This window comes from Cyrtonyx montezumae, unplaced genomic scaffold, assembly GCF_038088225.1.
Source record: "Cyrtonyx montezumae isolate F1298 unplaced genomic scaffold, pur_monq_1.0 scaffold_8, whole genome shotgun sequence".
In the NCBI taxonomy this organism is placed as follows: Eukaryota; Metazoa; Chordata; class Aves; order Galliformes; family Odontophoridae; genus Cyrtonyx; species Cyrtonyx montezumae.
The window spans coordinates 2,897,421-2,917,703 of NW_027072089.1; the positions used below are offsets into that span (position 1 = coordinate 2,897,421).

Below are 20,283 nucleotides of genomic sequence, written 5' to 3' on the forward strand. Positions count from 1 at the left end.
AACGGAGCGCACCCCCCCCCCCACAACCCACACCAATTTCCCGCGCTCCCCCGTGATCCCAACCCTCACCCCTCTGCCTCACTCTTGACCAAACTTCATCCCCTATCCCCCATGACCCCGCCCCCATCGCCACGCCCACCACCACGTATCCCCGCCCACTTCTCTCCACCCCTCCACCTCCCCTTACTCCCCATTGGCTCTCCCGCGGCCACGTGACTCCAGGCAGGGGGCGCGGCTCTCAGGGGGCGTGGCCTGCTGCGCGCGCGCGCGCGGCTCGGGACCAGCGGGAGAAGGAACGGCGGCGGAGCGGTACCGGCGGCGGCTGCATGTGCGGGTGCGGAGCGGAGTGGGCGGCGCGGGGCCGAGCGGGGCGGCGCGGCCGGAGCTGGAGCCGGGCGGGCAGCAGGTCGGTGCTCACCGGGGAACCGCGGGGAACTGGAGGACGGAGGCGGCGAGGCACGTGGGGGCGCAACAATGCCGGATGGGGTGGTGGTTGGGGCGGGAAGGGGAGGGGGGTGAGGGGGGGAAGCAGACCGCGTGTTGCGGCCTCTCCACGCGGCGTGGGGCGATCGTGGCGGGGGAAGCGGTGAACGGAGCCGTCTCGCCCGCACGGCGCAGTCGTGGCGTGGGGTTGGGGGGGTGGGGAGGCCGCGCTCCGTTGTTACGGCGGGCGTGGGCGCTGAGCGCTGCGGTGCACTTCGGAAACGGGTGTTAAGTGTGGGGGGTGGTCTCGCGTGGTGCAGGAGCCATGAGGGGACGTGCAGGCGTTGCACAGTGCAGTAAGCATGGGTGTGGTACTGAGGGGGGGGGGGGGTCGTACACGCATTGCACGGCGCTGTAGCCCTGGGGGAAGGATAGCACCGCATTGCACGGTGCGCTAATCGTGGGAGGGGTGCAGGGGGGTCGAGCACCGCGTTCTAAGGTGCGGTAACCCTGGAAGGTGGGGAATAAAACGGGTTAAGTACCGTGCTGCGCGGTGCAGTAACAGCGAGGAGGTAAAAGGGGGTCATGTATGGCATTGCACGGTGCAGTAGCCGGGAAGGGGGGAGGGGGAGGAGGGGTAGTGGGGGTCTTGTACGGTGTTGCATGGTGCAGTAGCACTGCTGGGGGATGGAGAAGATCATGCGCAGAGCGGTGGTCGTGAAAGCAGCTGAGGTTTCATGCACGATGCTGTATCAGTGCAACAGCCCCAAGGAGGCCACGTGCAGGGCTGCACACTACAGCCCCCTATCCTAATGGGGCTGTGCGTGTTGCTCTGCACCACCAAGGCAGCTCCACGCAGAACTCCATGTTGCTAGGGACAAGTATACGCTCCCTTGAAGTGCTCGTTTTGTCTCTTTGCATAAAACAGCGTCAGTTGGATTGGTTGTGAGGGGTTGCAGTGTCTTTCTCCACACTAAATAAGGTGGATATTGCTTGGGATTGGGATTGCTAATAGCAGCAATGAGCTGGAATCTGGCAGGCTGCTGCCAGTTTCCAGTTAATTTGGTTACAGCCTTGTCTTCCTGCTCACAGGAGCTGAAACGTAAATGGGGCATCTGGAGCTGTTGGGTTGGCTCTTTGCGCAAGCCTGGCATCCTTCCTGCTGAGAAAGGATCAGCAACCAAGCAGAGCCTCTAAGAAGTCATGTTATTTATTGATAGCGTTAGGGAAGGTGTATTTTGGGTAAATGTGTAGTAGATGATAGATACGGATCTCCCTACCCAGTGTTTGTTTACTGCAGTTATAATATTTCCTGTTTTTTGGGGTCAGGTTGCTGCTAACAGTGTGCAGTGAACGGCTGCAGGTGGGTTTAAAGCTGGGGGATCTGTACACCCACCAGCATTCAGCACTGTTAACTATATACAGCCCAGGAGGGTTAATCTTGTGTTATCAGTAGGCTTTGTATAGTTAACCGTCCAGGTGCATGCAAAGGGTATTGCAACATCAGCAGAGCTGCATTTTGGAGATGTCAGATGCCAGCAGCTGCTGTCAGATTTGGCACTTGGGCAGGTGGAGGAAGCGACTTTTACCCTTTGGTGAGTGCTCTGCACTGAAATCTACTCCCTCTGGAAGGTGATACTTATGTTTGCATGGGGCTGAAAATAGTTGTCACCAGAGCCCTGTCAGCTCTGCTTGCAAAAGCTAAAACCTTCTGCAGGACCCCAGAGTGGTTGGGGTTGGAAGGGACCTCATGAGGTTATATGGTGTAACCACCTTCTTTCACTAATACTCTTTTAGTTTCATTTTTGTGTGTATCTCAATAACTGGAAATCACACATTGGTTTCCAGGTAGTTCCTGATCATAGAACTGGTTAAGGTTGGACAGGACCTTTAATATCAAATCTGTCCATCACCACCGTGCTCACTCACAGAATCATTAAGGAGGAAAAGACCACACTGAGATCATCTAGTCCAATCCTACCCCACCATGCCCACTAACAGACATCCCTCAGTGCCGCATCTGTCTGCCGAGCAGCATCCTCTAGGATCAGCCTGTAAAGTGAATTCCTTTGATCTGAGGTACAAGTGCCTATAAAAAAACATTGAAAAACAAACAAACACTTCTAGCCCCATTTCCAGCTTAATTATCAGAAAAAATCAGTAAAATCAGTAGGAAGGAAATCAGTACCTTAAGGTCTAGCAGCCCTTGTTATCAAAATAACCAGCAGTAAACATTAGCTCCTATCAATAACTTTAATTACAGCTTGGGTTTTGTCTTAAGTAGCTGCATGCTGCTACACTATAGGGAAATCCAAGGTTAGCATCTGGATGTGTTTTTATAGCCTAAGTGAAAAAAATAGGATTTCTTTGCCTATTTTTTTACCCATAACGTGCTGTTGTGGAGGAAAACAACCAACTTTGGGGTTGGGAGTATGGGGCTTCCAGGCTGTGTGTGAGACTGTCCCACCTATTAGGCATCCTCGTCTGCATCCTGAATGGAAACAATAAGTTTTACTGCTTGATTGCTTATTTATTTTTCCTCCAATTTTATCCCCGATGGATGGAGGCGATCAGCACCCGTTGCTCCATTACAGTCCCATTTTCATGTGGTTATACCACTTCATGAACACGAGAAGGGCCCGGATTCCTGTGGCAAGGAGCCCTTAAAATTTCAACAGCCCTACCTATAAATCTATAAATATATTCAGCGTGAAAGGCAATCTGCCTTAAAAAAAAAAATTAAAAAAAGGAGGAGAAGATATGCACAACTCATGCTCTTTTTTTAGTCCAACTGCATCTGCCTGACTTTAGTGCAATGCAATGCAGTGCTTCTCTGGAGCTGAGCACTGATTTATATGGACAAAAAGTCATCGTTGCAGAGTGAAAGACTGGGATTTGTCAGCTGGGGGGGTGGGGGGGAGCAACTTTTGCAGATGGACTTTTGCTGCTGGTTTGGTGCTGGAGGAGGTGCGGCACTGGTGGGTGATGCACTCAGAGCCCTTTGGATGTGGAATGATGCCTTGGGTGAAAATTAAAGCAAAAAAAGAAAAAAAAAAGATGGTAACAGAGGGAAATCCATCTCTCCGAGCAGGAGCTGGGTGTTGTCCGTATGTCTCCGGTGCAAAGCACAGGGTCACCTTGCAGACTGAAAGCCGGGGACCGCCGGCTGGGTGGGGAAGTGCTGCGTGTGCACTTCTTGGGGCTGCGCTGGAGCTGCAGACAGCTCCTCACGTGACCGTCTGCATTTCAGATGATCACTGGACCACTTTGCCAACAGCCTCTTGCAGCTCGTCGGCTGCAACAGAGCTTCTTCTTTCCTTCCCCTCCGCTTTCCCCCCCCCCCCATCCCCCCAAAAGTCTGATTTCCAAACAGGAGCGACAGACGGCTGTGACGGAGGCTGGCTGCAGATGCACACAGCTCTGCATCCAAATGATTTTCAGGAAGGCAAGTAGTTTTATGGTAAAGAAATAATTTTTCCCCTCTCGTCTCTGCGCTGGTTGAATGTCAGGTTTTGTTTCCCATGACATGGGTGGGGGGAAGGAAGGGTCAAATGCCTTTCACGCATGGATCTCCCTGCTGTGCTATCATGCCCAATCAATGGCAAATGTGTCCCCTCTCATCTCTGTGATAGTTCCTGGCGATTTCCTCTTTACGTCACTGCAGTTAATAAGATGTTTAACTTGGGAGCTGGCAGCACTGATGCATTATCACATTGCAAAGGGGGTGGGGGGGGGAAACAAGTGCCCTGACAGCCCAGTGCTGGGGAAGAACAGATCTAGGCAGCCTTTGGAGTGGGGGAGAGCTGATTGTAAAGCCCTTCGCCCTCCCTATGTCCCCTTTTTATTTTTTTTTAATTTTTTCCTTTAAGTGCTGAGGGAAGTAACTCAGTCCCTGCACCTGCTGTGTTGCTGCAGTCAAGAACTTGAGTGCACTCACTGTCCCTCGTGAGGGATTTGGTTTATTGAGTATAGACTCACAGAACCATTAAGGTTGGAAAGACCACTAAGATCATCTAGTCCAACCATCAACCCATTCGCATAAACTGTCCCTCAGTGCTACATCCATCCTTTTCTTGAACAACACCAAGGACAGTGATTCCACCTCTTTCCTGGGCAGTCACTTTTATGATGCATGGTGCTGCTGGCTTGACCATTGGACTTAAGTGATTTTAATGGTCTTTTCCAACCTTGATGATTCTACATTTTTTTAAGTAGTTTGTATTTACTTGCCTGAATATAGGCTCGTTTTTTCCCATTTTTTTCCTTGCAGTGCATTGAATGAGTATATTTGATGACTTTTTAGTATTATCACCTGCAGAGCCAGAGCCATCCCCAACTCCCAGCTTGGATTTGGGAGTCCCCTGTGTGTTCCTATTTGATGATAAAGTGTCTCTGAAACATGTGTCTGGACAGGAGTAACATCCCTCCTGGCTGTGGTTTGTAGGATCAGCTTGCTGGGAGCAGGTGAGTTGGTCAGAAGTGCTTCCAGTGGCACCCTTAAGACTCCTGCACCAAAATGGAAACACTGATATCCTTCATCCCTTCCTTCCTCACCAAGCAATTTCCTTCCTTGCTCCAATCTGCATCTCAAATCCTTTCCTTTCTGCTGTGTTTTTCCATAACTCTTTCGAGCATGGCAGCAGTGAACAAAAGCCAGCATGGGGCCATGGGGCTGTTGCTATCAGCCCCTATTGCCTGTGGCTTTTTGGGATGTGGCAGCTGCAAATGTTCTTGCGGTCAGCATTGCTTGCACATAGCTCAGCCCTTCCAATTTAGGGTTTGAGGGTGCTTCACACACCAACAGACCCACCCCACATGCCTGCATCTCTACTCATAGACTGGCCTTGGTTGGAAGGACCCCATCCAATGTGGCCTTGAGCACCTCCAGGGATAGAGCATCCACAACTTCTGGCTCTAGTTAAGCTTCTCATCTGCGAGAACCCCCAAGTCTTCCACAGGGCTGTTCTCAATGAGTTCTCCTGTACATATATCTGGGATTGCCCCAATCCAAATGCTGCACTTTGTTGGACCTCATTAGGTTCACAGGTGTCCACTTTTCAAGCCTGTCCAGGTCCCTCTGAATGGCATCCTTTCCTTCTGTGGTGTGAACCTCCCTGCTCAGCTTGATGTCATCAGCAAACTTGCTTAGGGTGCACTTGTTCCCAGCATCTGTGTCATTGATAAAGATGGTGAAGAGTACTGGTCCCAAGACAGACCCTTGGGGGACACTTCTCATCACTAGTCTCCACCTGAACGTAACTCTGATCAATCCCAGGGTTCCTTCTCCTGGTCACCCTAGTGGGTTAACTGAGATGCCCCAGTGCAGGTGATGAGTCAAGAAGTTCCACATAACCTAACTGAGCAATGGGGTAAGTAATGGGACAATAGAATTTAGCAAGAGCAAAATCAGCCCCAGTGGTGGCATCTCCCAAGGCTTCCAGTCTTCACGCAGGACCTGCTGCTAGCTCAGACTTCATGCTAGTGATTTTGCTCAGTAATCCATTTTATTTTTATTATTATTAATTTTTACAAAGAGCAAGATGCTTCCTGGCAAATAGCTGAATGAGAACCATGTGATGAGTTTTGGAGTTGAGGGTGCATGCAGAGCAGGGCTCAACTGCCTTGTTTTTTGGAGGGTTGCAGCCTCAAAGCTCTTCTTTGAGTCCAGGAAAGCTACATGGATGCAGTTTTCAGCTCACTTGTGTTTAAAGAGACTTTTGCATCCAAGCTGTGTGAGCTCATATTTAATTGCTGGGTCTGGGAGTTAATTTTTCTTGCTTCTTCCATGCAAAGCAGCCTTTCCATTGCAGGAGCAAGGGGAAATTAAGATGAGAGTTGGGGCGATCCCAACTCAGCATTTCCCTGATCTGGGCAGCCACCAGGGGCCCCTTGATGTGAATGGGGTCAGCAGCTGGGAAATTGCAGAGCAAAGTGCCTCCATGGTAATTCCCAGCTGCCATTAAAGCAGCTTTAAAATAAATTCCCTCTGAGAGCAATTTCAAGTATTTGAGGGTTTGAACTTTTCCGGAGAGGACTTTGGGAGCTGCTGTGCTGCACCCTGGCACGGCGGGGAAGCGAGTCAGGGGAATTGGTTTGATCATCTCAGATTCTACATTAAAAGCATTTTCTATACGCCATTATTTATAAAGTATATACTGATATTTATATGTATGTATCATGATTTTTGTTTATCAGTTTCACGAGCAGTGCACCAAAGCGCTGCTGGAAGCACAGCTTGCATTATGCTTGAGTACACACTGAGCGTTGGAGGTGTTGCCCACAGGGCTCGATGGCCCTCACTTTGCCACCATACCTGTCCCCACTCGTCCCCATGGGCTGGGTGCCCCTTTGCCACGCATTCCTCAGGCAGCACTGCTTGGTAACGTGGGCACAACAGAAAACAAACTTTGCAACGTGCTTCACTCTCCCAGAGCCCCTAAAGCTTGCTTAACAAAACAAAAAAAAAGAGAAGAAAAGAATGAACTTTGGAGCAATGTGGTCCTTTTATTTATTTATTTATTTTCTCATGCTCTTGAAAATTCTCATACCAAAGCAGTAACCTCTGCTGTCCCAATTTCTTTTTTTTTTTTTTTTAAGGTGGAGTCTGGGGGCATTTGAGGGGAGTTTCATCCAGCCTTTGCCTCCCTTTTCTTCAGCACCCTTTCAGTGCTGGATTGCAGCTTGTTCTGTAGGCAGAAAAATGGGGTTTTTAGTCAGCAGGTGGGAAAATTCTTCTTGACCTCATGCAGATGGATACCTGATATCCCCAAATAATAGGGATGCTGACAGCAGGGCTCAGTCCACACTTGCTCCTCTGTGTCCCCATAATCTTTGCCTTGTGTGTTGCTGCTCAGAGCACTCTGGGGATGAGCTGAGCTTGTCTGGGTTCAAACCATGCTGCAAACCCAACTGCAGCAGAATTTTCCACCTTTCTTACGGCTCAAACCAAGTTTGTACAATTCTTTGTGAACTCCTTTTCTATTCTTTCACCTAGCTGTTCTTCACTCCAGCGCCTTTAAATTAATGATCATGTTCATATTACTGTGCATGGAGATGGGAGAAACACATCTACTTAAAGACAGAGCAGAGAAATGGCAGAGAACTTCAGATTGCATGGGATGAGAGCTCAGTGGGTGCAGTCCTTGCTCTTGGCGGGGTCCAGGCTCCCATCCGCAATTCACATCCATCAGACCACACACTGAGCTCTCTCCTTTCTCACTCCCAAACTAATCCCTCCAGCCCCTTAGGCTTTGTTGTTGTTGTTGTTGTTGCTCCTCTATGAATTCCTTCTCATTTACAGGCTTGCTGCCAGCATACAACACGCTATAAAAAGGGGACTTGTTCTTCAGGCTCTCCTCTGGTACAGAACATTCACACAAATAGCAACAGAAGTCGGCCCCATTCCCCCTGCTAGGACTGAAATGTTGGTAGGGTGCTTGGGGGAACAGGGCCACTATCTTAAGAGAAGCCAAGACGAATTTCACAGAGCCCAAATCCAGTGAGCAGTTAAGCTCCCCTCCTCCTCTTGTCAGCTGGAAGAACAGAGCCATGCTTTTATTTTTATCCCTTCTCAATCCCCGCACAGTTACCCTAAGAGGATGCATAGACAAGTGCATTGCAGTGGATTTATAGTGCCATAGAATCAAACAATTGTTTGAGTTGGAAGGGCCCCTGAAAGATCATTTAAGCCAACTCCCCTGCAGTGATCAGGGACACATACAGCTAGAATTTGCTTTGCATCTTTTTGGGCAGGTATGGCCATTGGGTAGGATTTGGGCACAACCCCCCAGACAACTTCCTTCAAACAGCAAACCTATTTCATCACAGCAAATCCTCTGGAAACATGCTACTTGTAAAGTGTTCTTGTTTTTAATTTGAATTCAGTTGTGGATGACTTGGACCCATTTGTTCTTGTGCCTGTGTTGGCTTTTAGAGTCACAGAATGGCCTGGGTTGCAGGGGACCTTCAAGATCATCTATTTCCAACCCCTGTGTTTCATTATTTACCCTTTCCTGGGTTTTACCCAGTGTCACGGGGTTGCCAGCCTAAATAAACCCAATGCTTGTGGTTCCAGTGTGGCTGGGAAAGGTTTTGCTATTCTGGGGGCTCTGTGCTCATTTGTGGAGGTGCCAAGATGCTCATCCCTGTGTGGACCACACAGAGCTCTCACTAAGCTGCTCCTTCCTCAAAGCTTCCTCATAGCTCCACCATCTAGACCTGCAGAAGGATGATTTGCCATCAGCTGATTTCATTACCACTATTTTGCAGTGCAAAAAGCCTTTTTGGCAGAGGAGGATTTTCTTAATGCAGCCTTCCCTAACACCCTTCCCTTTCCCTCCAGCTTGAAACCCTGGGTAGCAACATCACAGTTTGCTGCTGGCTGTGCTAATCTCTTGCTAATCTCTGCCCTGGTTGTGTGAAGCAGAAATTTCCTGTGTGTAGCTGAGCCAGGTGTGCTTTGCTCATAGTTGATGTTTGTTTATAATGTTTAAGTTCATCAAGGCAAAATGCACGTGTGTCTTTGTAGCACTGATCCCCTCCAGGCGCATGGGACTATCTCTGACTTGAGATGATTTGGTTAAAACTCTACTGAGTGGGTTTGAGGCTCCATGCATGAGACCTTGCAAAACTCAGGGTGATGGTTGGGAGCCTGCTCAAATGTAAGAATTACTGTGAGGAGTCTGCTTTCACCTTAGAGTTGACAGGTTCTCACTTCATTTCCCCCACTCTTAACTTTGAACATTTTTGCCATGGGTTTTTTTGGTGCCTCTGTGCTCCTTCCTGGAGATGCTGAGATGCTCGTTATAGTCTGGACCCTCTCTTTGGCAGGTAGAATTCAGTTGATACCTCTGATGCAGGGAAGGATGCTCCAGGTGTCCAACTTATCCAGTCTATTAAATACCACCAGCCAGATCTTACGCTTAGAGTTAGATTTTACTTCTTGCAGATAGAAGCTGATTTCTGTGGGTTTTTCATCCTTAAGCTAAACTACATCAGCATGTGCCTATTTGCAACAGTTTTATATTCTGCCGCAGCGTTCTTCCCTAATGCCATGTCGTCGTTAAACCACGCATAAATTGGCATCATCGAGGAGGAGCTGGGCTCTGCGGTTATTAGCAGGATTACTCTTGGCTCTCCATTTACCAGCCAAGCTGCTCTGCTGTAATAACACAATTCCCAGCTCTTCTCTGCTGTCGGGTGCCAACCTGACGCTGAGGATCAGCAGCAAATTCCTGGGAGCAAACCAGCAGAACCCATCGCATTGCTCCACGTCAAGTGGTTTTCCACCCTGAGCTTCTCTTCTCCATGCTGTGTGGTTTTGTACATTACGTCGGGCATTAAATCTCCAACCCAAATCCTTTATAAGCAGCCCGCAGGCTTCTTCGCAGCCCAGATCTCCCATTGTGCATTGTGTCCTCCTCACTGGTTTTGCTTTCTTTTTTTCTTGTGGCATTGTATTTTCTCACTACCTAAATCACCCTCTGCTGCTTCCAGCACTTGTGGGTGCAGGTGAGCATTTTCTCCCTGCAGTTGGTCTTCCTCTTTTTTCTCTCCCCATTTCCTCGATTTGAAGGCAGGCGTGCGTGTTTTGCAACCTTCCACTCCTGTTGTTCATTTCTTAGAAACGAAGGGGAAGGAACCACAAGTAGCAGAGAGCCCAAGGTTTCAGGACTGGCTGTTTATTTGTCAAACCTAGAAATGCTGAAGGAGATGAGAGGAAATCCTTAGCAAAAACGAACCTCAGTTACATTCAGGCTTGGGTACTTCAGAACTAAGGTGAATATGGAGGACTGATGAAGCAAGGTAGGACTGATGGAGCATTGCCACAGTAGCTGGAATGGGAAGGATTTCATCAAATCATAGGCTCATTGAGGTGGTAACTCCACCATGTCCCTAGGCAGCCTGTTTTCACTGCTCTTTCTGAGAAAAAAAAATCCTAATAACCAATTTGAACCTCCCTTGAAACAAACTGGAGGCTATTCCCTCTTGTCTTGTCACTGTTACCTGGGAGAAGAGGCCAAACCCCACCTTGCCACAAACTCTCTTTAGGGAGCTATAGAGAGAAATGAGGTCTCTGAGCCTCCTTCAGACTCAACAGTCCTAATTCCCTCAGCCACTCCCCTTAAGACTTATGCTCCAGACCTTTCTCCAGCTTTGTTGCCCATCTTTAGACACATCTTCAGTTTCCTTCTCATGGAGGTGTTATCATTTCAGTGATAGCAAATAGTATCTCAGGTTTTTGTTTTGCAACCCTCTGACTGGCACCTGTTTGCACAGTGTTGCCCATCTTGGTGGCACTGTAGCATCACCTGCAGTGGGTTTGCTTGTGGTTGGCCATAAACCAGCCCAAGGGGTGCAGGTGCTCGCGAGGAGACTCAGACCAGCTGTGAGATAATTCAGAGAAGGAATACAGTGCCGAAGCACAAGATGCTCTGAGGCCTAAAAAGGATAGAAATAGGTCTCCAGATTATTAAAGAGCCTTGAGGACTGATTAAAATCTTTTCCCTTGGAAGCAGCAATTTACCAGATGAAAGAAAATGTCTTCTAGTAGGCATCTAGAGATGTTGGAGCATCTGTTTTGGATTTTGCAGCTGTGTTTGGGGCAGCAGGAAATGCTGCTTGCCATGTTTATAGCTGGGCAAGGTGGAGCAGTGTCCTTCAGGGAATACTACAGTGCTTATGAAACGGTTTTGACAGGAGTGATTTCCACATCTTCCCTCTTTCAGTGTGCATCACTGATATTTTTTTCAGGTGCTGACACTAAGCACGAGCTGCATTTCTGCTCACAGGAAGAGTCCTTGCACAAAGGAACAGGCTGGGGGGTGAACATGCAGTTTTCTCTTTTCTTTTTTCCCCTCCTTGCTGCTGAGGAGGCATGGGCATGTAATTACCACCAGCTGTAATCCAGCATGACCAACTGTCTTCCTGGCAAATGCAACCACAGTAGGAGCCAAAGACTATTGCATGCCCTAGATAAACTGATTACGGCCCCCAAGCAGTTTGCAAAGTATCCAGCATCAACTTAAAGCTGTTTTCTCAAAGCCAGAAGTCTTGGTTTGATGGCATTGGCCAATGTGGTTTGTTTTTTTCTTGGTTTCTATGCTAAGCCACCTGCCCATTGGCACTGGCTGCATCTTGAGGTGCACCTGCAGCTGTCAGCAGCAAAACATGTGGCTGCTGTTAGCAAGCCTCCTACGGACTGTGCTCTCTTCAGAGCTTTTTTGCTAAAATTATTCATGTATTGAAACCAGGAGTGGGCAAAGACATGTTGAGGTAACTGGCACATGACTATGTCCAGTGCTTTTGATGGAAGGATGGAGACACCAGGCATTGTATAAAGAGCCTTGGAGGAGCCATCCTGGAGCATCTCAAGGGCCACTAAGATATTAAGGGCCTGGAGCATTTCCCTTACAAGGAAAGACTGAAACAGCTGGGACTGTTCAGCCTGGAGGAGACTGAGAGGAGGTCTTATCAATACTTGCAAGTATCTAATGGGCAGGAGTAAATTGGATGGGGCCAGTCTCATTTTGGGGGTATGACAGGACAAGTGGCAGCAGGAAACAAACTGGAACATCAAAAGTGCCATATGAACAAGAGGTATGCGCAGCCTACTCTGTGGAACCTTATTTTGTAGGGGGACTGGACTGAATGTGGTCCCAGAGTTCCCTTCCAACCCCTACAACTGATTCTGTGATCCCACTGCTTCACCTTCAGCTCTTGCTCTCAGCTGAGATTTATAGTGAAACTCAAAGGATTTAACTTTCTAGCCCTGAGCAAACACAGCTCAGAGTGATGCAAGTGCATGACCTGACCCAAATCTCAGGAAGAGGTAAGTATTGCATCACACAGAGCTGGCTGTCACCTTTGTCCAACTCTGAGGAGCTTTGCTTTTTCCATCATCCTCCCCAGTGCTTTTGACAGAGAAGAAGGTACTATAGAATCATCAAGATTGGAAAAGATCACTGAGATAATCTCATCCAGCCATCAGCAGCCCAACCAGTAGTTGGGCTTAGCCCTACTGACTGTTCATTTGAAATGCTGATGGTTGTCACCCAGCTGGAGAGGCACTTCTGCTCTTGCATTGCACAAATCTGAAATGTTGCAGCTCAAACCTAGCTCTGACCCAAGCAGAAGGTTTGGAGAAGGTGGGGAGGAGATGTATGATGGGAAAGGCTTTGCCCATGTCACCCAGTTTTAATGTTTCTATGATTCTATAATGATTAAGGTTGGAAAGATCAGTCAGATTGTTTAGTCCAACCGTCAACCCATGCCTGTGACCACTCTAGACCATGTCACTCAGTGTGACATCTGTCCTTTTCTTTAACACCTCCAGGAGTGGGTGTCACCATTTGTAATGTGTTAGGCATCCATCCTATTCCCCTGGCTGCCAGCATCCCAGTAGAGCTGCCAGCAGGGAGTAATTGGGTTTCACAACCTTTCCAGGCTCCCAGAAGATTACTGGAGGGAGAGGAATGTGCCAGAGAAAATATCCCAACTGCTGTTAAAAGGCATGACTTTCTCTACTCCTTCCCTCCCCATGTCACCCTGGGGTGCCTTTACCCTCCTGGCCTCCCCTTTGTGTGAAACTAATTGCAGATGTGATAAGAAGGAGCTGTTTGGCTTTCCTATGAAGGAACTTGTTGCTTTTCCTCACCATGCTCCTGGGACAAAACTCAGCCACTTGATATCTGAACAATAAATCTCATGGCTGCCCAGGACACACCCTTTGCACAAGGCAGTAATGCCTCTTAAATAACGAGCTTGCCAGATTCTTATTCTGTCTAGGTGAGTAGCACACCAGCCAGTTGTAGCATCTATAAGTGGTTTTCCAGGAGGGCCCAGACAGCACGGGAGTCTAAGTCAAATCTATTTCACCCAACACTTTGAATCCCTGAATTTATTTCTCAGTGCTCGGAGAGGAAACATCAATGTGCTGGTTGGTCCCTACACATCTTGGGAAGTAAAGTCATTGAATCTTTAAGGTTGGAAAAGACCACTAAGATAATCTAGTCCAATTGTCAGCCTATCACATCCTATAACCATGTCCCTCAGATGGGTGCTGGGGAGGAAGGTTGGGAAATATCCCTCCTGGCTCCTCCTGCTCCTGAAAAGCAAGAAATCCTTGCCAGGCAAAGGTTAATTTAAGCCATTTGGATCCATTCTTTGTGTCCAGTGATACCTTGAAGTATTAAAAGCATAGCTTGGAGAGATGTGGTCCTGGGTAGTGGGGATGGTGGTTTGTTTGCTTTTGAATTATCTCTTCCTTGTCCATGTGGCCTTAAAAAGGCTGAAAGTGGGGAAAACTGATGTTCTCCACTGCTCTTGTTTTGGGGTACCCATGACCCCAGTCACATTTTTCCTTCAGCGAGAGGAGCTCCTACAAATTCTCTGCAGATCTCATTGCATCTTACACATCAGGGATGGTGTCTTTGCAGAGCACTTGCCTTGGTTTCTCTCCCAGGCTAATTACAAGCCTCTTGGACTCTCTGAAGCGGCTTTGGCAGGTGCTTTGCTTTTCTAGCTTCAGCACTGGGGAGCCCTGGCCGCAGCCATCAAGTCTTTCCCCAGCTATTAGAAAGCATCTTCCGTTGCTGGAATCTGCAAAGTGAAAGGGACCTACACAAATAAAACGTCTCAAAGGCAGGGAGTCAAAATATCCCTGGGCATGTTTGGTGGAAAAAAGTTAACCAGCTTGAAGCCTTGGACTTGCTGCTGACCTGACCTTGTTGACAAAATGTGGTGTTATTAATTGGAGTTGCAGGCAAACAGCCTGAGGATATTTAGCAGGAGTTTGCCCATCGCAGTGACTGAGACCTCCCTGGGCAGCATTGTGAGAGCACATCTGACCCTGCTCTTCGGAGAGCTCTGCAGAAAGCTGAATGAAATCTCTTCAGGATGTGTTTGCTTGCCAAGCTGCCCTGAAAGACAAGGCTGCTGTGCAGTGCTCAGACGGAGAGGATGCTGCAGCAGACCATGCTTTCTTGCTGTCCCTGATCGTCTTATAGCCATAAGTTTTATCTCAAGAGTATAATGCCTTTGGAGATGTACCTGAGGTCCTAGCCACAGCTCTTGTTTGATTAGATTTTCATTGCTAAGGATAATGGGTGAAGGGGTCTCAGGTTCCCATAATGACTGTGGGAGCATGAATAGTGGGGTACAACAGGGGGAAACCTAAATTCAGATTTCTTCTTTCAAACTTAGTCCTACCCATAGCAACATCACCTGGGCAGGAGCAACAGCTTCACTATTAAATGAAGCACGTAATCCTAAACCTTACCCCAATTTGTGTGGTGTTGGAGATGCTCACCATCCCCTTCCACCAGCTAGGTGGTTAATTTTGTATCACAGCAGAGTGACCGTGGCTCTTTTGGGTGTATCCACCGCATTTCATCTGTAGAGCAGGAGCTGCTCCTATCGTGGCTGGCAAGTTGATTCACAGGATCTCACAGCAGCGAGCAGTCCATCTGCTTGCTTCCCTTGACTCAAAAAGTAAGCAGAAAGCAGTGCTGGCTCTGGCCCAGAACAGAAGCTATGGGATTCCTCCTCAACAGCGTGACAGCAAATACTTGTCTCACACAGGGCCGGTGCTGGGAGATTCACGCCTGCCGAGCTAGCAGCAATGCCCATCCTGTTTCAGGAAGAACTTGCCTTGGTCTGCCAGGATTCCTGCACCTGAGTGACTAAGTGTGCTGGAAAGCACCTTTAGTACATGCCATGGTGGTAGAAATAGGGCTGCCAGCAAACAGACATGTTCATGCGCATGCCACCGTGCTTCAGGGAGGTGGGTAGCACTTGGCAAAGGGGCTGTGCCTTCCCCTCAGTCTTCTTGAAAGGCTGAGATCATCTCCTAGGTAAGATCAAGCTCATTTAGGTTGTGCCCCATGTGGGTGAAGTGTGCTCCTCGAGGTCCCTGTAGTCTCACAACTGAAGCCCCCTTGCTTGGAATGCTCAGTTTTTTATTTTCTTCCTCAATTCAAGTTATGCTTTACTAACAAGCAAGATGCCTGATCATTCCTCTTGTTCAAACCCTTGACATGGTCTTGCCCATGGTGGGACCATCACAGGATGGAGCAGGAATGAGGAGCAGCCCAACAGTTATCCACAGAGTGACGATGGCAAGCAGCCCGCATTGCACAAGTGGGGTTTTCCCATCAGACTTTACAGCTGCTATAAATAACAGGAAACATTTTGTCATCTCTACTCTGGAGAAGGTCAGGAGGTGGATTCTGCAGTCTTAGGAGTTGTAATGAGGTTGGAGATGTATGCAGAAGTCCCATGGGAGAGCCTGCCTGAGGCCATTTAATTCCTTGGATGAAGAAATCTTGAGCACCAGCCTTTGGCAGAGTTGCTTTAGCCGCTCCGTTGAGATTAACTTATCCTTCCCATTCAAAGAATCATTGAATCATAGAATGGATTGCACTGGAAGAACCCAAAGGGTCATTGAGTTCCAACTCTCCTGCTGTGGATGGGGTTGCCGCCATCTAGATCAGACTGTCCACTGAGGAAGTTGGTTCTTCCCGAATCATCCCTGAGTCTGACGGACAAACCCTTTGACTCCTGGGTACCTATATCCTCAAAATGTCTTTTGTCTTAGGAGCGTCTTGCTGGAGTACGCTGTCTGTAAATGGATGGATGCCACAGCAAGCCTCCTACCAAAGCTCTCGTTCTTCTGTTGCCATTCTCTATGCTCACGGGTAGTACTTCGGTTGATGTTAGGGGATGCGTTCCGCACTCATTCTGAAATTATTATGAGGGATGGAGAAATACTTCCAGAATTTGTCTTGCTCCACAGTCATGGGAAGTGCCCTTTCTCTATATATTATTTAGAATAAAGAATAAAAGAATAAAATGTTAAGGCTAAGTAGTGTCCATCCAGGTCTAGTTGGTGTGGAATCAAGACATACTCACATTTTCTGGCTAGTGGTAGTGATAGATCTCTTTTGAGGCTGTATTATTTCCCGTTGGGCATCCCCAGCTTCTCATGCTTCTGTCTGCATGCTCTGGGAGTTTGCTGAGTCTCAGCAGCTTTCCCTTCTTGTGGATTGCTGGGTGGAGAGCTGTGCAGGGAGGAGGCAGACGTCTGCTGCCTCTCCCTTTTCCCCAGCAGCTGCAGGAATGCTTTGATGTTCGCTTTTCCAGCCCCAAGCACCCAGCACCAGGATTAACCAGCAGTCAGACCCCTCCACCACCTCCAAATAAATCTCCAGATCACAGACAAGACCTGCTCAGAGAGGTCCTGGCATTCCCTTCTTGCAGGCTAAGAGTTAAAAATAGCTTCTCTCCTTGCACCTGCTCCTCCAAAGCCAAATCTGAGTTTTATTTTTACAGCTCAGATTTCCTGGTGATTGTTTCCACTGATGGATGAGGCACAGGAACAGGGAAGAGTAAAGAAATCACACGTCTCAGTGGCACAAAGAAGACAGGCAGCATGGAAAGTGCTTATGCTACGTGTGGGTTGGAGGGAGCCTTTCCTGTCCTTATAACCACATTTCAAAGCAGAAATGATGGTCCTTAGTAAAAACACATGATTTTAGTCCTTTTTGCATTTTTCCAGGCAAAGGGGTGAACAATTGCAAATGGAACTGTGTTTTTTAGGAGTGTTATTTCTGCTTACAATACGTTTCCTGGATCTGAATTAGCATCCCATGTGCAGGTCCATGAAGCAGACAAGAAAGCCTGGATCGACCCCATTTAAATGGTTTCTGTGAGACTGATTTTTTTTTTTGTCTGTGTGCTTTATGTTTCATAAGCTTATTTTAAAACACACATATACAAGAGCAGGCTTAATTATAAGGAAGAACAGCCTGCTGTGTCCTTACCTGACTGGAGTGTAAAGGAAGCAGCTTTTTTTACTTTTTACAAGCATAGTTTAAAATAAAATACTGGTTTGTTGCACCCCAGTGGAATCTGACCAAGAGGAGGTCAGGGCAAGGTCTTGTTTTCCAACTGTAAAAAACTCTTTTGCTTGTTTACAGATCCTCTTCTTGCCAGCCATCATTTTAGGGCAATCTGTTAATGACAGCTATAGGTAAAAAAACTCATTTCCATCCTCCGGAGTTTTGGCAAGCCTACACTGCTCAAATCCCAAACCAACCCGTCTTCCCAGCAATAAGCACTTGGGTATTTTCCATCTGTAGAGATGGATCTTCTGGGTGACCCATTCAGTTGATGTCTTGGCAGGGTTTCTGGCTCCAAATCCCCAAGGTAAATTCATCAGAAAGCCTTTTCAGGGCAATGGATGTTATTTCCCTGTTAGTCCTGCTGGCTACATCCTTGCTGTCTGCATCCAAGGAGCTCCTCTACCAAGAAAGGGGTAGTCCCAAGTGAGGAGGAGATGGAAAAGAAAGAGGATGCCCGGGATTAAGAAAGGATTTTATTTTTGTTGTTGTTTTAACCATTTGAATTGGCAGGAAGACACATTGTGGTGCAGGACAGTTTTAGGTGGATACAAGTATAGCGAGATCTGATGCATGAACATTATTGGCTGGACAAAGCAGCCAAAGAGAGCCCAGGGAGTAAGGTCAACCACTAATTCACACATCAGCAAAGCGAAACGAGAAATTTGGCTCATACAAACGAGGAAAAGCCTGTAAATGTTCTTATGCCTACACTGAGTTATTTTATTGCCTCCATCAAGCTTCTGTGAAGCACATGGTCGTGATGGCTTTAAAGATGAAGACCTAGGAGGCAGGAACACGAGCAGCCACCATTTATTTATACCCAAGGAAATAGCTGAAGCAAACATAGGATGAAGGACATTTTTTTTTTAATCTAGCAAAGCTGTAAAACCAAAGCCCTGACCACTGGTGGTTATTTAAAGACTTCCTGCAATGGGAAGGTGCTTGGCCTGTGTTCAGGCTGGGTGACTGCTCTCTGCAAAGCCAAATAAACAGAGGCCACTTGAACTTTCCACCTTGCGGGCTCAGCCTCATCCCTTGCTACATTTCGAATGGGCTTTGCTGATGGGATCTGGTGTGACCACCATGATGTGAGGTACTTTTCCTTTCCCCCAAAGGAGGAGTTTGCTGCTGCCATGCAAGTGCTTGGAGCTGGAAGGCAGAAGCTGGGTGGAAAGGTCTGTGTCTCCAGGATGGGCTGGGATGCTCTGCATGTGGTCTGTGTCCTGAAATGACTGTGGGCAGGGCAGGGAGACAGGAAATTATATCCTTTAATGCTAGATGTGTAGTTTAGATGCTAATTTCCCTGGAGGAGCACAGATGAGATATTTCCATGTAGCTGAGACCAGGAATTTTGTCCGTCCATCATGTACTTAACTGGAGCAAATCCAGCAAATGGTCATGAAAATGTTGGGACTGGAACACATCAGCTACAAGGAGAGAGCTGGGACTGTTCAGCCTCAAAGAAGCTCAGGGGGATCTTAACATATGTCCAAAAAGGGAGATCCAAAGAAGACAGAACATGGCTCTTTTCATTGGTGCCCAGTGCCAGGACGATAGGCGCTGGCACGAACTGGAGCCCAGGAGGTTCCTGCTGATCATCAGGAAGCTGTCGCGTTACACAGGTAACCACTGGCACAGGTTGCCCAGAGAGGTTACTGTTCCCAGAGAGGCTGTTTGCTTTCCTCTTTGAAGATCTCCAGAAGCCACCTGGATATGCTTCTGAGCATTCTGCTGTAGGTGTCACTAGTTGAGCAGGGATTGGACCAGATGGACCCAGAGGTCCTGCCAACCTCAACTATACTGTGACATGAATTGTGGAACGTCAGGCCCTCACCTATATGTATTTCCATGCTTTTATTAAGATTTACATAACGTGCTGCATGCCTCTCCCTGCTTCTGACCCTTGGAGACCAAAAATGGTTTTGCAACCCACATAAACCTGCAAGGGGTGCACCTCCACGATGGCTCCCTGCTGCCAGCAGCAGCCCTGTGGCCTGGGAATTTTTGCAAGACTTGGCAGTGGGGCTGTCATGGGATTATTTCACACAGGACCCAAAAATACTGTCGTCAGGGTAGCGTTGGTCAGTTCAAACACAGGGTCAGGTCCCCAAGAAATCAAGACTGTTGATGGACAAACTTAAGCATATTCAAATGTTTTGTCTGATTTTCTTGGATTGCAAAGTTTCCAAGGGAGCCAAAAAGCTTGCTTCTCTTCTTGTTTGCTTTGCAGACCGTCGAGACAGCTGGGTTCAGTGAAATTAGGAAGCTCAAGTTCTTGCAGCAGAGGGGGCAACAGAAAAAGCTCAAATATCTGTTTCAAAGTCCATACAATCAGTCCAAGATGTGCCTCAGTCTGTTGCCCTATTTCTGCTCCCTGTCTGTGTTCACCATCAATGCTAGTGGTTCAGGCATGGGGCAGCCCTAGTATTGAAATCCTGGCTTGAAATCCCTCTGAATGTGTAGCGAAGCAATGAATCTGGAGGCGTTTCTCTCCATAAAGGTCGAGTCGAGAGCAAGCAGGCGTTTGCAAGCTCTTATGTGCCAGCACTGAGTTTGGATGATAGCATGGGAGATACGGGGTGCGACCAGAGCATCGTTTTAAACTGTGAATGAACTCTGAAATAATAGCATACTTGAAGCAAGCCCGTGTTCTGGGCCAGGCTGGCTGTGAATCAGCTTTGGAAAATTGAAAGATGAAGCTTTCTGACTTCAGCTCAAGTTATGAACTTATAAACTCCGAATTATCCGATTAACTGGAAGCAAGCCAGAGAAAAACATTTTTCGAGGCAAGCGTATGGGGTGGCTTCCTGAAAGTGAACTCATTCAAAAAGGCATGATTTGGAGACAAGAAGTTACATTTAAAATCTGGTGTTTTAAAACTGGGTTCATCCTGCACACAGTTAGCTTGCTATGGGTTCCTAAGGTACTCTTGAGCATCCTCTGTCCTGTTGCTATTTGC

At 47.8% G+C, this 20,283-nt stretch overlaps 1 protein-coding gene across 1 annotated transcript in view; it reads left to right on the forward strand.

The window, feature by feature from the left end:
• Nucleotides 1–278: 278 nt before the first annotated feature.
• The window catches only part of PTP4A3 (protein tyrosine phosphatase 4A3), a 39,528-nt gene continuing 19,523 nt past the window's right edge, over nucleotides 279–20,283 (forward strand). Inside the window, exon 1 of the mRNA XM_065753643.1 lies at nucleotides 279–406. The gene's annotated coding sequence lies outside the window, so the exon portion shown is untranslated. The remainder of the gene's footprint in view (nucleotides 407–20,283) is intronic.